The sequence below is a fragment of the Rhinopithecus roxellana genome, chromosome 7, assembly GCF_007565055.1.
Source record: "Rhinopithecus roxellana isolate Shanxi Qingling chromosome 7, ASM756505v1, whole genome shotgun sequence".
NCBI lineage: Eukaryota > Metazoa > Chordata > Mammalia > Primates > Cercopithecidae > Rhinopithecus > Rhinopithecus roxellana.
This window is the reverse complement of record NC_044555.1, coordinates 26,594,632-26,607,893: the sequence shown is the minus strand read 5'-3', so window position 1 is coordinate 26,607,893 and position 13,262 is coordinate 26,594,632.

The following is a 13,262-nucleotide window of genomic DNA, read 5'->3' as shown; positions in this document are numbered from 1 at the left end:
GCAAGCTGTATACTTGCCAGCTCAGACCTAATCTGCTGCCCATGTTCTTCCTGGGGAAACACTAGATTGCACCTGCCTGCAGAATTCAGGCAGGAGCTGGACCACAAGGTTGGAATCTTTAGCAGGTGTGGCCTGTCTGAGTACAGGAGTTAGGGGTCAGTGGAGTCACTTAACTTCTATTCAGGTGTTTTCAGGGCAACTGGAGGCTTCACCCCTCAGCCAATTCAGGCAGAAATAGGACCGCTGGGACAGAACCTCTAGCAGAAGTGGCTCCCTAGCTATCAGTATTGGGGGTAAGAAGGGTTGTGCGCTCTGCTGTTTGGGTGTTTCCTGGGTCAAGAGGAAGCTGTACCCTCTACCTGAATTCACACAGAAGCATGGCCGCTGGGCCAGTAGCTTTAGCAGACACTGCCCACCTGGCTATCAGTGTGTGTAGGGGCATAGTCATGTGCTCTGCCATCCAGATGTTTCCTGGACAAAAGGATGCTGTGCCCTCCAGCTGAGTCCCCACGTGAGCAAGAATTCTGGGCCAGAAGCTTTAGCAGGTGTTGCTTGCCTGACTATTAGTCGCCAGGTTGGATGGGGTTGTCTGCTCTGTCATCCCAGTGTTTCCCAGGACAACAGAAAGCTTTGCCCTCCAGCTGAGTTCTCACAGAGGCAGGAGCGATGGGTCAGAAGCTTTGCCAAGCATTGCCTTCCTGACTGTCAGTGGCAGGGTGAGTGGGGTTGCATGGGGTTGCAGGGGATTCTTTCATTCCTAATCTTTTGCAGATCCTGCGGAGAGTGTACTTTCCTCTGGGGGCTCTCACTCAATCACTCCTGTTGGAAGATTCTCCTGGCTCTGAGTTGAACCCAATAGGCTAATGCCCAGCTTCGTTCCTCTCTCTCTGTGTTCCCCTGCTGCCTTGATAGATTCTGGTGTGGTTTCTTAGATGATCAGCGGGTAGGTTTAGTGTTCACTAGCTCTGATGCTTCCTCTCTCAGTTTTCTGAATTTTTTATGGTCCTTTATTTTCTTTTTTTAATTATTCTACTTTAAGTTCTGGGGTACATGTGCACAATGTGCAGGTTAGTTACAGTGCAGGGATACATGTGCCATGTTGGTTTGTTACACCCATCAACTTTTCATTTACATTAGGCATTTCTTCTAATGCTCTCCCTCCCCAAAACCCCAGCCCCTAACAGGCCCTGGTCTCTGATTTTCCCCTCCCTGTGTCTGTGGGTTCTCATTGTTCAACTCCCACTTATGAGTGAGAACATGCAGTATTTGATTTTCTCTTCTTGTGTTACTTTGTTGAGAATGATGGTTTCCAGTTGCATCCATGTCCCTGCAAAGGACATGAACTCATCTCTTTTTATGGCTGCATAGTATTCCATGGTGCATATGTGCCACATCAGTCTACTATTTTCAATCGATTTATTTCTTTATCAATACTGCATTATTTTAATTGGTATTGTTAATAAATATTGTCCTTTGTTGTTCTAACTCAAATATTTCCTGGATTTCCTTCATTATTTTATATTTCATATTAATTTTAAAAGCATATTTTAGAGTTGATGAAAATCTTGTTGAGTGTGATTGGGATTGGATTTATTCATTAAGTCATGGAGAATTAACACATTATGTTATTGATAAACATGGTATATTCCCTATTTCATCATTATATTTTAAACTTCAGTATTTAAAGCTTGATTATCCATATTGTTTTATATTTCTGTTGAGTTTATTTCAAGATATTTTGTATTTTTGTTTTTATTGTGAAGAAAATATCTTTCTCCATTATCAGTATATCTTCTAATTGCTATTGTTAGAATACAGAGAAGCTAATGATTTTAACTTGTTTAGTTTGTATCTGGTGTTCTGACTGCTATCTTATGAACTCTTTAAATTTTAGTTTAATATCTTAGTTTTTGAAATAGCTAATAATGCTGTCTGTAAAGAGATGGCAGTTTTATTCCTTCTTTATAATGTCTTTACTTGTATTTTATATTGTATATGACCCACAATTCATTATTGAATAATTGTGTTGCTAGAAGGCATCTTTCTCTTCTTAGACCAGATTCTTCCACTACAATAAAAAAAAAATTAATTTGTAATTAGGGGAGAAAAACTCACCAAATAAATGTCTCTTTTTCTCAGAAATAAGTATGTTTAGGGAAGAAGTTAAAAATTGTGACAGAAAAGCCACTAGAATAGACAATATTAAAAAAAAAAACAATTATTTCCAGATCCAAAATAACAAATGAAAAACAAGAGTCCACAGCTTCATGAATTAATTTTTTTGGTTGGTAAAAAAAAAATCTACAGACAAATTTGGATGGAAATATGTGAGAAATCAAAGAAATAAAATTATGTTTACCCAGTATTCCAGGTTCTATCATATCTGCAGCTTTCCTTTGCCATAGACATTCATAGATTCGTACTAAGGCTTTACTAGTTAGGATTAAGAAAACTGCTAAGTACATCAGTAAATCCAAATTTTTGATAATAAGGGAGTGGTTAAATGAATCATGATTCACCTGTACAATAGAGCCCCTTCTGGTCATTAAAATAATATTTTTAAAAAGATCATAATTTTTTATAATAGAAGATTTAAAAATAGTATAATTTTATTTGTGTCATATATTTCTTCATGATTTATTATAAAGTTAAAAGGACATATACATAAGAAGATTATTTTACACATGCATACACATAAACTTATATGTATGTAATTAATAAGGTTTAAATATCCATATATATCTACAAAATCAAAAAAAAACTTAAAACACAGTGTTAACATTGGCAATGCAATGTATTAAGTTTTTTGATAATTTTTATTATGTTTATTGAACTCTTTTGTATTTTCTAAACTTGGTGAATGAACATGCATTACTCATATCATAATAAACATTCAGTCAAGCATAATATTTATCCAAAACTCATGCTTTAACTGAGTTAGGTCATATATCCTACCTTTTGCTATCTGCTCCTCTGTTTCCTGTTAATATCTGCATTTTAGTACTTGATTATTTGTTTCTGTATATCAACTGTCCCTAGAACTTCCCCTCCACATCTCATGTTGTCTCCCATTCATACTAATCATGCAGTTTTACTTCTTGACTCTGAAACTGAATCTGTTTATTTCATGCTTGTGTTCAGTTTCTGGGAGTTTTTACATCATATCTCTGGTTATCACATTATTGTCTACAACTTTCCCTACATCATCCCATAAACATGTTACATAAAGTACAATATTAAAAGTCTTGAAAGACAAGCACATACATACTCAGTAATTTATTAAACAATTATTTTTCAGAGCTCACTTTGTGTCACACACACACACAGACTGGGAACTAAAGGTAAAACTGTAAGAAGGAGTAGACTCTGCTTTCATGGAATTACTAGTATAGGCATTCAGAAATGCATTAATTAAATTACTACACACACCCATGCAAATATAATTCAGAGGTATGATGCAACCACAAGGAATTGCATGATTTTATAAAGGCATATAACAGAGAACTGACACTGACTTTTAATGTCAATATTACCTGGAGGGAGCAGCAATATTTGTGGTGGTTAATTTTATGTGTCAATTTGGCTGGGCCATGGGGTGTCCAGATATTTGGTTAAACATTATTCTGGGTGTGTCCATGAAGGTGTTCATGGATAATACTAACATTTGAATTTGTAGATTGACATAGCATATTGTTCTCTCCAATAGGAGTGGTCCTCACCCAATTATTTGAAGGACTGAATAGAACACAAGGCTGAGGAAAAAATAAAAGTTTACTCTTTTTGCCTGCCTTCAGGCTGGGACATTAGTCTTCTTCTCCCTTCAGACCTGGACTCAGACTGAAACTTATACCATTTGCTCTCCTGGTTCTCAGACCTTCAGAGTCTACTTGGAACTATGCCACAGCTCTCCTGTTTCTCCAACTTGCCAAATGCAGATCTTGGTACTTCTCTACCTCCATAAGTGTATGAAACAATTTATTACAATAAATGACTTTATACATACATGCATACAAACACACATTCACACACAGATGTGCCAGATGTGCAGATGCATACACAGACACATACACACACACACACACACAAATTGGTTCTGATTCGTAGAAGACCTAGGACTAATACAGATTTTGGTACCAAGAGTGGTTTTACGGGAAGATAATTTTAAAGGCGAGTTTTTAAAATTGGTTCTGGAGTTTCTGGATATTTCCCTGTAGTCTAATTAGATTTTAAAAGACTATGGCTGTATTTCCAGTAGTAAAGAGAGTACTGATACTGCATGGCATAGTGTGGAAATAGAGATGTTCAAAATATCTTCATTGGATACTCCTAATCAAAAACTTATAAGAAGCAAGGAGCTGGGTGACTGTTCATACCGCCCTTTGAAATATTTTTGGAATACTAACAAATATAATGAGGTTGCATGGTTGTTTTTAAAGTTTCTGGAGTAAATGGGGAAATAAAAAAATGAGCTCAGGTATTTAAATTCCCAGCTAAAGCACCACATAAGTGACCTTCTACGTGTACCATGAAGGAAACTCTTATTTTGTAACCACAATGTTGAAATTGCTGAAAATACTAATCTCATCCTGTATCCGGCTGAATTAGAAGTTGAATCCCCAGTATTACATGGTGGCTGTCTATTGCTAAAAAGAGGGCATTGATTGGAAAATAATGTGACCAATGGAAATGAGGATGCATGGAAACACTCTGACAAAACTGGGAACATTAAACTCCTGAATTTTGATATATCGTCTTTGTCAGTAGAAGTCCTCACTCCCAGTGGACGTATCCTCCAAAATTAGAGCAGAAACAGCCTACAAAACCCTAGAAGAAGCAACCTCTGCAACCTTAGCAGTAGCAGCCTCTGCACACTTGTTTGAGAAGGTTAATCCTTAGATTACCTGTGGAAACTGTAACGGCCTTTCCAGGCTGTGGCCATACAATATAATGCTGATTTTCCTCAAGATGGACTCTCACGGCACCTCTTTTCTTCTAAATCAAGGGAAACCAATATGAGAATTCCAATAGAAACTCATATTTGAGAATTCCAATAAATCTCAATAGGAGATTTAACTAAACTCAAATCTCAGCAGGTGCATAAAGGTGAGTGAGACTCAAGAGGAGTTTCACTATATTCCAAATGAACTACCTGAGTTATATATTATATATATATATGTGTGTGTATGTGTGTGTGTGTGTGTGTGTGTATATATATATATATGGACAGAAATCAGGGAAATATATATGAGAATGCATGCTGAGGATTTGGCATAATGGTGAAAGGAACATAAAGTTAGATCAGGCCAAATTTATTAATACAAGCTCACTAAGCATGAGAGAATTAGAAAAGCTGAATCTTTGGTTTAATGTACAGGAAGGTATTCAAAGGCTAAAGGATATTAGTATGTTGGAGTGGATTTTTCATTTAATACTGTCCCATCCTTAGAGGGTCCATAAGACATACTTTCCAGAAATACTGGGTAAAATATATTTATAAGGGAAGCATCACCACTTTAGATGAGCTCTGTAATCACTCATCACTACAGGCCAGACCTTACACTGGGAAATGCGGTCACTTAATTGGGAATCTAAAATGTAAAGAAGTAATTGGGAGGTAGGATCTCAAGAGACAAGTGATGACACTCACATGATATAAACAGAAAGTCATTGCCTCTCAACCAATTTCCACACTTAAGTTAGTTTACAGACTTAGAATCTTCCCAGTGAAGTGGAGTAGGCTGAGTTTACTTGAGGAAGAACCATGGGATATGGTGAAAAAAATTATACTACTAATCTTTCTTCCTGCCTTACCTAAAAAGACCTGTGGCCTATTGACAGGGTACTGTTATATTAAAAAAATAAATAAATAAAAATAAACACACCTTCTGAGGACTACTGGGTACTATATCTGAACTGGCATTTATTTCAGGAGATTCAAAAGATCACGATGGTCCAGTGGTCAGAGCAGAAATTTATGGATGTCCGTATTTAGCTCAGGTCCACTTCTAAGAGGGACCAGCGTATCTTTTAACCCAGCTTGTGATTATATTTCCAGTCCCAGAAAGCAAAACTGAAATAAATACATGCAGCAACTGGTGGAATTCTCATATTGGTTTCCTGATCTGTGGAGTGAGGGCTATTAAGATAGGAAGGATGAAGTGGAAGCAATTAGAGCTGTCTCTACTTAGAAAACTAGTAAATCAAAAGCAATACTGCATTCATGAAGATATTACAGAGATTAGTGCCACTCTCAAAAACTTGAGAGATGCAGGAAGTATTCCTATTCAAATATCCTATTTAGCCTGTGCAGAAGACAGGCAAATCTTGAATATTGATAGTGAATTATTGTAAGATTAACCAGATGTTGATGCTAATTGCAGCTGCTATACCAATGCAATTTCATTGCTTGAAAAAATTAACACATTCTGGTCACGTGGTATGTAGCTAATTATCTGGAAAATGCCTTTTTATCCTAACCTGTCATCAGGTGTATCAGAAGCAGCTTGATTTCGGCTAGCAAGATCAGCAATACACATTCACTGTCCTACCTCTAATGTATATCAACTCTTTAGTCCTATTTCTTAATTTAGTTTTCAAGGACCTTGACGACCTTCCTCTTCCACAAGATAACACACTGATTCTTTACATTGATCACATTATGCTGATTGGAGTGAGTAAGAAATAGCAATTATATTCAACATAGTTTGTATTCTTGTGTGTCAGGGTGTTGGAAATAAATCAGAAAAAGATTCGGGGCCTTCTACCTCAATGAAATTTGTGTGGATCCAGTGATGTAGGGTATGTCAAAATATTCTGTCTAAGCTGAAGGATAAAATACTGCATCTGGCCTCTCCTATAACCTAATAAAAGACTCAATGTCTAGTGGACCTATTTGAATTTAAAAGATAGCGTACTCCTCATTTGGATGTGTTCCTCTAGTCTATTTACTTAGTGACTTAAACAGCTGCTAGTTTTGAGTGGGGGCTCAGAATAAGACAGGCTATTCAAAAGGTCCAGACTAATGTGTAAGATGCTCTACCACGTGGACCATATGATTCAGCAGATCCAACGATGCTTGAAGTGTCAGTGGCACACACATAAGTTGTTTTGAGCCTTAGGTAGGTATCTATATGTATGAATTATAGTTTAAGACTTTAGGATTTTGGAGCAATGCTATACCTTCATCTGTAGATAACTACTCTCCTTTTGAGTAAATGCTCTTGGCTTGCTACTGAGTCTGGTAGAGATTAAAACTTAACCATGGGTCAGCAAGTTGCTATGTGACCTGAGCTGCTCATCATAAACCTGATACTATCTCACTTAGAAAACCACAAATTTTGGTATTCAAAGCAGCACTCCTTCATCAAATGGAGGTAGTATATACATGAATGAGCCTGAGCAGGTCCTGAACACATAAATAAGTTACATGAAAAAGTGGCCCAAATATTCATGGTTCCCACTCCTGCTACACTGCTTTCTCTCTCCCAACCTGCACTTATGGCCTCAAAAGGAGTCCCCTGCAACTATTTGACAGATGAAAAAAAAATTGAGCCTTATTTGCAGTTAGTTCTGTACAATTTATAAGTACCACCCAACAGTGCCTTTCTTGCACATCCCTGAGAAATGATAGTGAACGGAAATTCTTTTAGTAGGCAAAAATTTGAGCGGTGCACCTGGTTGTTGACTTTCCTTGGAAGGAGAAATGACCAGATGTTAAACTATACCAATTAATGGACTGTGGACAATAGTTGTCTGGATGACCAGGGACTTGGAAGGAATATTGTCTCTGCCTGTTTTGTGTTGCAACAAAATACTTGAGAATGGGTAGTTTATATTTTATTTTATTTTATTTTTTATTATACTTTAAGTTCTAGGGTACATGTGCACAATGTGCAGATTTGTTACATATGTATGCTTGTGCCATGTTGGTGTGCTGCACCCATCAACTCGTTAGCACCCATCAACATATCATTTACATCAGGTATAACTCCCAATGCCATCCCTCCCCCGCTCTCCTCCCCATAATAGGCCCTGGTGTTTGATGTTCCCCTTCCAGAGTCCAAGTGATCTCATTGTTCAATTCCCACTTATGAGTGAGAGCATGCGGTGTTTGGTTTTCTGTTCTTGTGATAGTTTGCTGAGAATGATGGTTTCCAGCTGCACCCATGTCCCTACAAAGGACACAAACTCATCCTTTTTTATAGCTGCATAGTATTCCATGGTATAAATGTGCCACATTTTCTTAATCCAGTCTGTCACTGATGGACATTTGGGTTAATTCCAAGTCTTTGCTATTGTGAATAGTGCCGCAATAAACATACGTGTGCATGTGTCTTTATAGTACCATGATTTATAACCCTTTGGGCATATACCCAGTAATGGGATGGCTGGGTCATATGGTATTTCTAGTTCTACATCCTTGAGGAATCGCCATACTATTTTCCATAATGGTTGAACTAGTTTACAATCCCACCAACAGTGTAAAAGTGTTCCTATTTCTCCACATCCTCTCCAGCACCTGTTTTTTCCTGACTTTTTAATGATTGCCATTCTAACTGGTGTGAGATGGTATCTCATTGTGGTTTTGATTTGCATTTCTCTGATGGCCAGTGATGACGAGCATTTTTTTCATGTGCCTATTGGCTGTATGCATGTCTTCTTTTGAGAAATGTCTGTTCATATCCTTTGCCCACATTTTGATGGGGTTGTTTGTGTTTTTCAGGTGGTTTATATTTTAAAAGAGAATTATTTTGGCTCATAATTATGGCTTCTTGTGAGGGCCTTGTGCTGTGTCATAAGATGTTGGAGAAGTAGAATAAGAAGCAGGAGTTCAAAAAGGACAAAACAATGAGAGGTGACCTTTTTTTGGTAACAACCTGCTCCTACAAGAACTAACCCAATCTTGAAAGAAGAAATTAATTTATCTCAAAGACCTAATAACCTCTTAAATTCCCCACCTCCCCACATGATTATATTGGCAATTAAATTTCAACATGAGTTCTATCAAGGATAAACCACATCCAAACCATAGCCAACATGATTGAATAAATGGTGACGAAGAAATTAGGAGAAGAGATATGTGGGTATATCTTCCTGAATGGGCACAAAACAAAAACAAAAACAAAAAAACATGAAAATATTTGTGTACCCTGTGAGTGCTCAACAAAGAATTATGTCATCAGTGGAGGATTTTAATAGTTACGCTTGGATAGTATTCAGCCTCTTTTCTCAGCTACAGCTGTTCCTGCTCATAAACAAAGTGGCCATGGTGGCAGAGATGAAGGTTATACATTGGTTCAGCAATATAAACTTTTATTCACCAAGGCCAAACTGGCTATGGCCATGACTGAATGATCAATCAGCCAGTAGCAGAAACCAATATTGAATCCTTAATATGTCGCCATTTTTTTAGAGTGATTAGGCAGCTACCTGATAACAAGTTAATTACATCTATTTGTATTATGGAAAGAGTAGTGTTTTGTTTTACTGTAATAGAAACTTACTCTTGAATATAAATATGCCTTCCCTACATGGAATAATTCTGCCAAAACTGCCATCAGTGAACTTTCAGAATGCCTTATCCATCATCATCGTATTTCACACAGTATGCTTCTGATGAATAAACTGATTTTATGGCAAAAAAAAGTGCTATCATAGTGCTAGAATAGTGAAATGGCCTTTTAACAACTCAGCTACAGCATTTTCTAGGTGGCTGTACCTGGCAGGGTATAAACACAGTTCTCGAGGACACTGCATATGTTCTGAATCAGCACTGGATGTTTCTTCCATACCCAGGATTTATGGGTCCAGGAATTAAGAGATAGAAAAGGGAGTTGAAACCACTCACTATACTTTAGTGCCCAAAGGCAAAATATTTTCTTCCTGTTTCTATGACTTTATGCTCTACTGGCTTAGTGGCCTTAGTTCCAGAGAGAAGAATGCTTCCACTGGGAGAGACAACAATATTTCTATTGAATTGGACGCTAAGCCTTCTACCTGGCCACTTTTAACTCCTCATGCCTCTGAGTCAACAGGCAAAGAAGGGAGTTACAGTGTTGGCTGAAGTGATTGCTCCTGACCACCAAAGAGAAGTTGGATTGTTTCTCCATAGTGGAGATAAGGAAGAATTTGTCTATGGTACAGGAGATCTCTGAGGATATCTTAGTTTTACCAGACCCTGTCATCAATGTTAATGAAAAACTGCAACTACATAATTCTTGCAGGACAATTAGTGGCCCAGAACTTTCAGGAAGTGTTGAATAACTCTACAAGATAAATACCTACAATGAATTGATGTGTTTTCTGAAGTTTCAGGAAATAGAAAATGAATAGTGGAGGAAAGTAGTGATCAGTTTCAACTATGACTATATGATCATTCCAAGAAATGTGGACTCTAATTTTCATGAGTATTTCTTCTTATTTTGTCATAAATGTACACATACACACACACATATGTATGCATATATAGTTGTTTTCTTATCTTTCTTATTCCTTTGTTTTGTGACATAAGAGGTATGCACTTGTCATCACAGTATTTAAGGTACTGTCAATTTTACTTTATATTATTTAGTATACAAGACATCAAGAAGTAAAGCAAACAAGACATAATCTACCATTTTTATTCTGAGGAAAACACAAATTAATAGGTCTTTTCAGTTGTACACTGGATAACTGTATTATGTTAAGTGGGATTCTGACCTTTTTATCATTTTTAGAGATTTAGTATTATTTAAGGAGATGTGTATGGGTGCTAAATTGAAGAGATTTGAAATTGTGATGGTTACTTTTATGTGTCAGTTTGAGTGGAGCAGGGTTCCTCGGATATTTAGTCAAACATTACTCCGAGTGCGTCTTCGAGTGTGTTTTTGGATGACATTAACATTTGAATCAGTAGACTGAGTAAACAGATTGCCTTTCCTAAGATATATGCCCTTCATCCAATCTATTAAAGTCCTCAAAAGAACAAAAAGCTGTATAAATAATAATTTTCTTTCTCTCTTTGACTGTTTTTGAGCTGAGATATTAGTCTTCTTCTGCCTTTGGCCTCAGACTCAGACTAGAGCTTACAACATTGGCTCTCCTTGTTCTCGGGTGTTTGTATTTGAACTGAAACTATACTATTGGCTATTCTGGGTCTCCATCTTACCAACTGAAGATATTGTGACTTCTCACTTTCCGTAACTATGTGAGCTAGTTTCTTATAATCCTATCCTTTTTCCTTTTTGTTCTGTTTATCTGAAGACCCTAGAATAATACAATATTTGAATCTAAATCTTAATTATATATGAGAGTTAACTGGGTGAAGGGATTTGAGAAGAACATTGAAGTCAGTAATGTCGGAATAATTCAAGAATCTGTGATGAAAAGAATTAAACTTTGATAAACTATGTGTCAAAAAACATAGCATGTCATTGGGGGAGTGTGTTGAAAGAAGTGGCCTAAAGTGATGTTGGAGAAACTGGAGAAGGCTAAACACTGGAGGATCTTACAGGTAAATTCAAGTGTTATTTTCCGTTGTTTAGGATGCATCAAAGAGAATGTTGCCACAATGCTAATAACATTGGAAAAACCTCAAAATTATGAAACTAACAACATTTATGATCCCTTCAGATAGATGGGGTCTTATGAAAACAAGATTAAATGAAACTTGAAAGTGCAGCAGGCCCCTCTGAGAAGAGAGAGGACACACAGACTGTTTCATCTTTTACCAGGCATGAAAAGAATTAGGACCATAACAGTAGATTATAAGAAATCAGCTAAAATGATATTAATCATTAAAGGATGAGTTATGTCAAATATCCCCTTAGAATAACTGCCACCACCAGACACAGTGGGAGTTTGCATTCACTGACAAGCTCTCTTTTATAAGCACTCATCGAGTTGTCAAGAGAAAGATTACGGAAGGAGAGGAAACTACAAAATATGTAACTATCAGTGGCACACTGGTAGAAAACTCTGCACACACTTAATAGGACATTTTTCTCATAAAAAGAGAAAACATTAAGCTGATGTGGGAGAGACTGGAAATTCCCTTGTTTTCTTTCTTTTTTTTTTTTTTTTTTACATTTTTTTTTTTATTATACTTTAAGTTCTAGGGTACATGTGCATAACGTGCAGGTTTGTTACATATGTATATTTGTGCCATGTTGGTGTGCTGCACCCATCAACTCGTCAGCACCCATCAATTCATCATTTATATCATGTAAAACTCCCCATGCAATCCCTCCCTCCTCCCCCCTCCCCATGATAGGCCCCGATGTGTGATGTTCCCCTTCCCGAGTCCAAGTGATCTCATTGTTCAGTTCCCACCTATGAGTGAGAACATGCGGTGTTTGGTTTTCTCTTCTTGTGATAGTTTGCTAAGAATGATGGTTTCCAGCTGCATCCATGTCCCTACAAAGGACGCAAACTCATCCTTTTTTATGGCTGCATAGTATTCCATGGTGTATATGTGCCACATTTTCTTCATCCAGTCTGTCACAGATGGACATTTGGGTTGATTCCAAGTCTTTGCTATTGTGAATAGCGCCACAATAAACATACGTGTGCATGTGTCTTTATAGTAGAATAATTTATACTCCTTTGGGTATATACCCAGTAGTGGGATGGCTGGGTCATATGGTACATCTAGTTCTAGATCCTTGAGGAATTGCCATACTGTTTTCCATAATGGTTGAACTAGTTTACAATCCCACCAACAGTGTAAAAGTGTTCCTATTTCTCCACATCCTCTCCAACAACTGTTGTTTCCTGATTTTTTAATGATTGCCATTCTAACTGGTGTGAGATGGTATCTCATTGTGGTTTTGATTTGCATTTCTCTGATGGCGAGTGATGAGGAGCATTTTTTCATGTGTCTGCTGGCTGTATGAATGTCTTCTTTTGAGAAATGTCTGTTCATATCCTTTGCCCACTTTTTGATGGGGTTGTTTGTTTTTTTCTTCTATATTTGTTTGAGTTCTTTGTAGATTCTGGATATTAGCCCTTTGTCAGATGAGTAGATTGCAAAAATTTTCTCCCATTCTGTAGGTTGCCTGTTCACTCTGATGGTAGTTTCTTTTGCTGTGCAGAAGCTCTTTAGTTTAGTTAGATCCCATTTGTCAATTTTTGCTTTTGCTGCCGTTGCTCTTGGTGTTTTAGACATGAAGTCCTTGCCCATGCCTATGTCCTGAATGGTACTACCTAGATTTTCTTCTAGGGTTTTTATGGTATTAGGTCTAACATTTAAATCTCTAATCCATCTTGAATTAATTTTCATATAA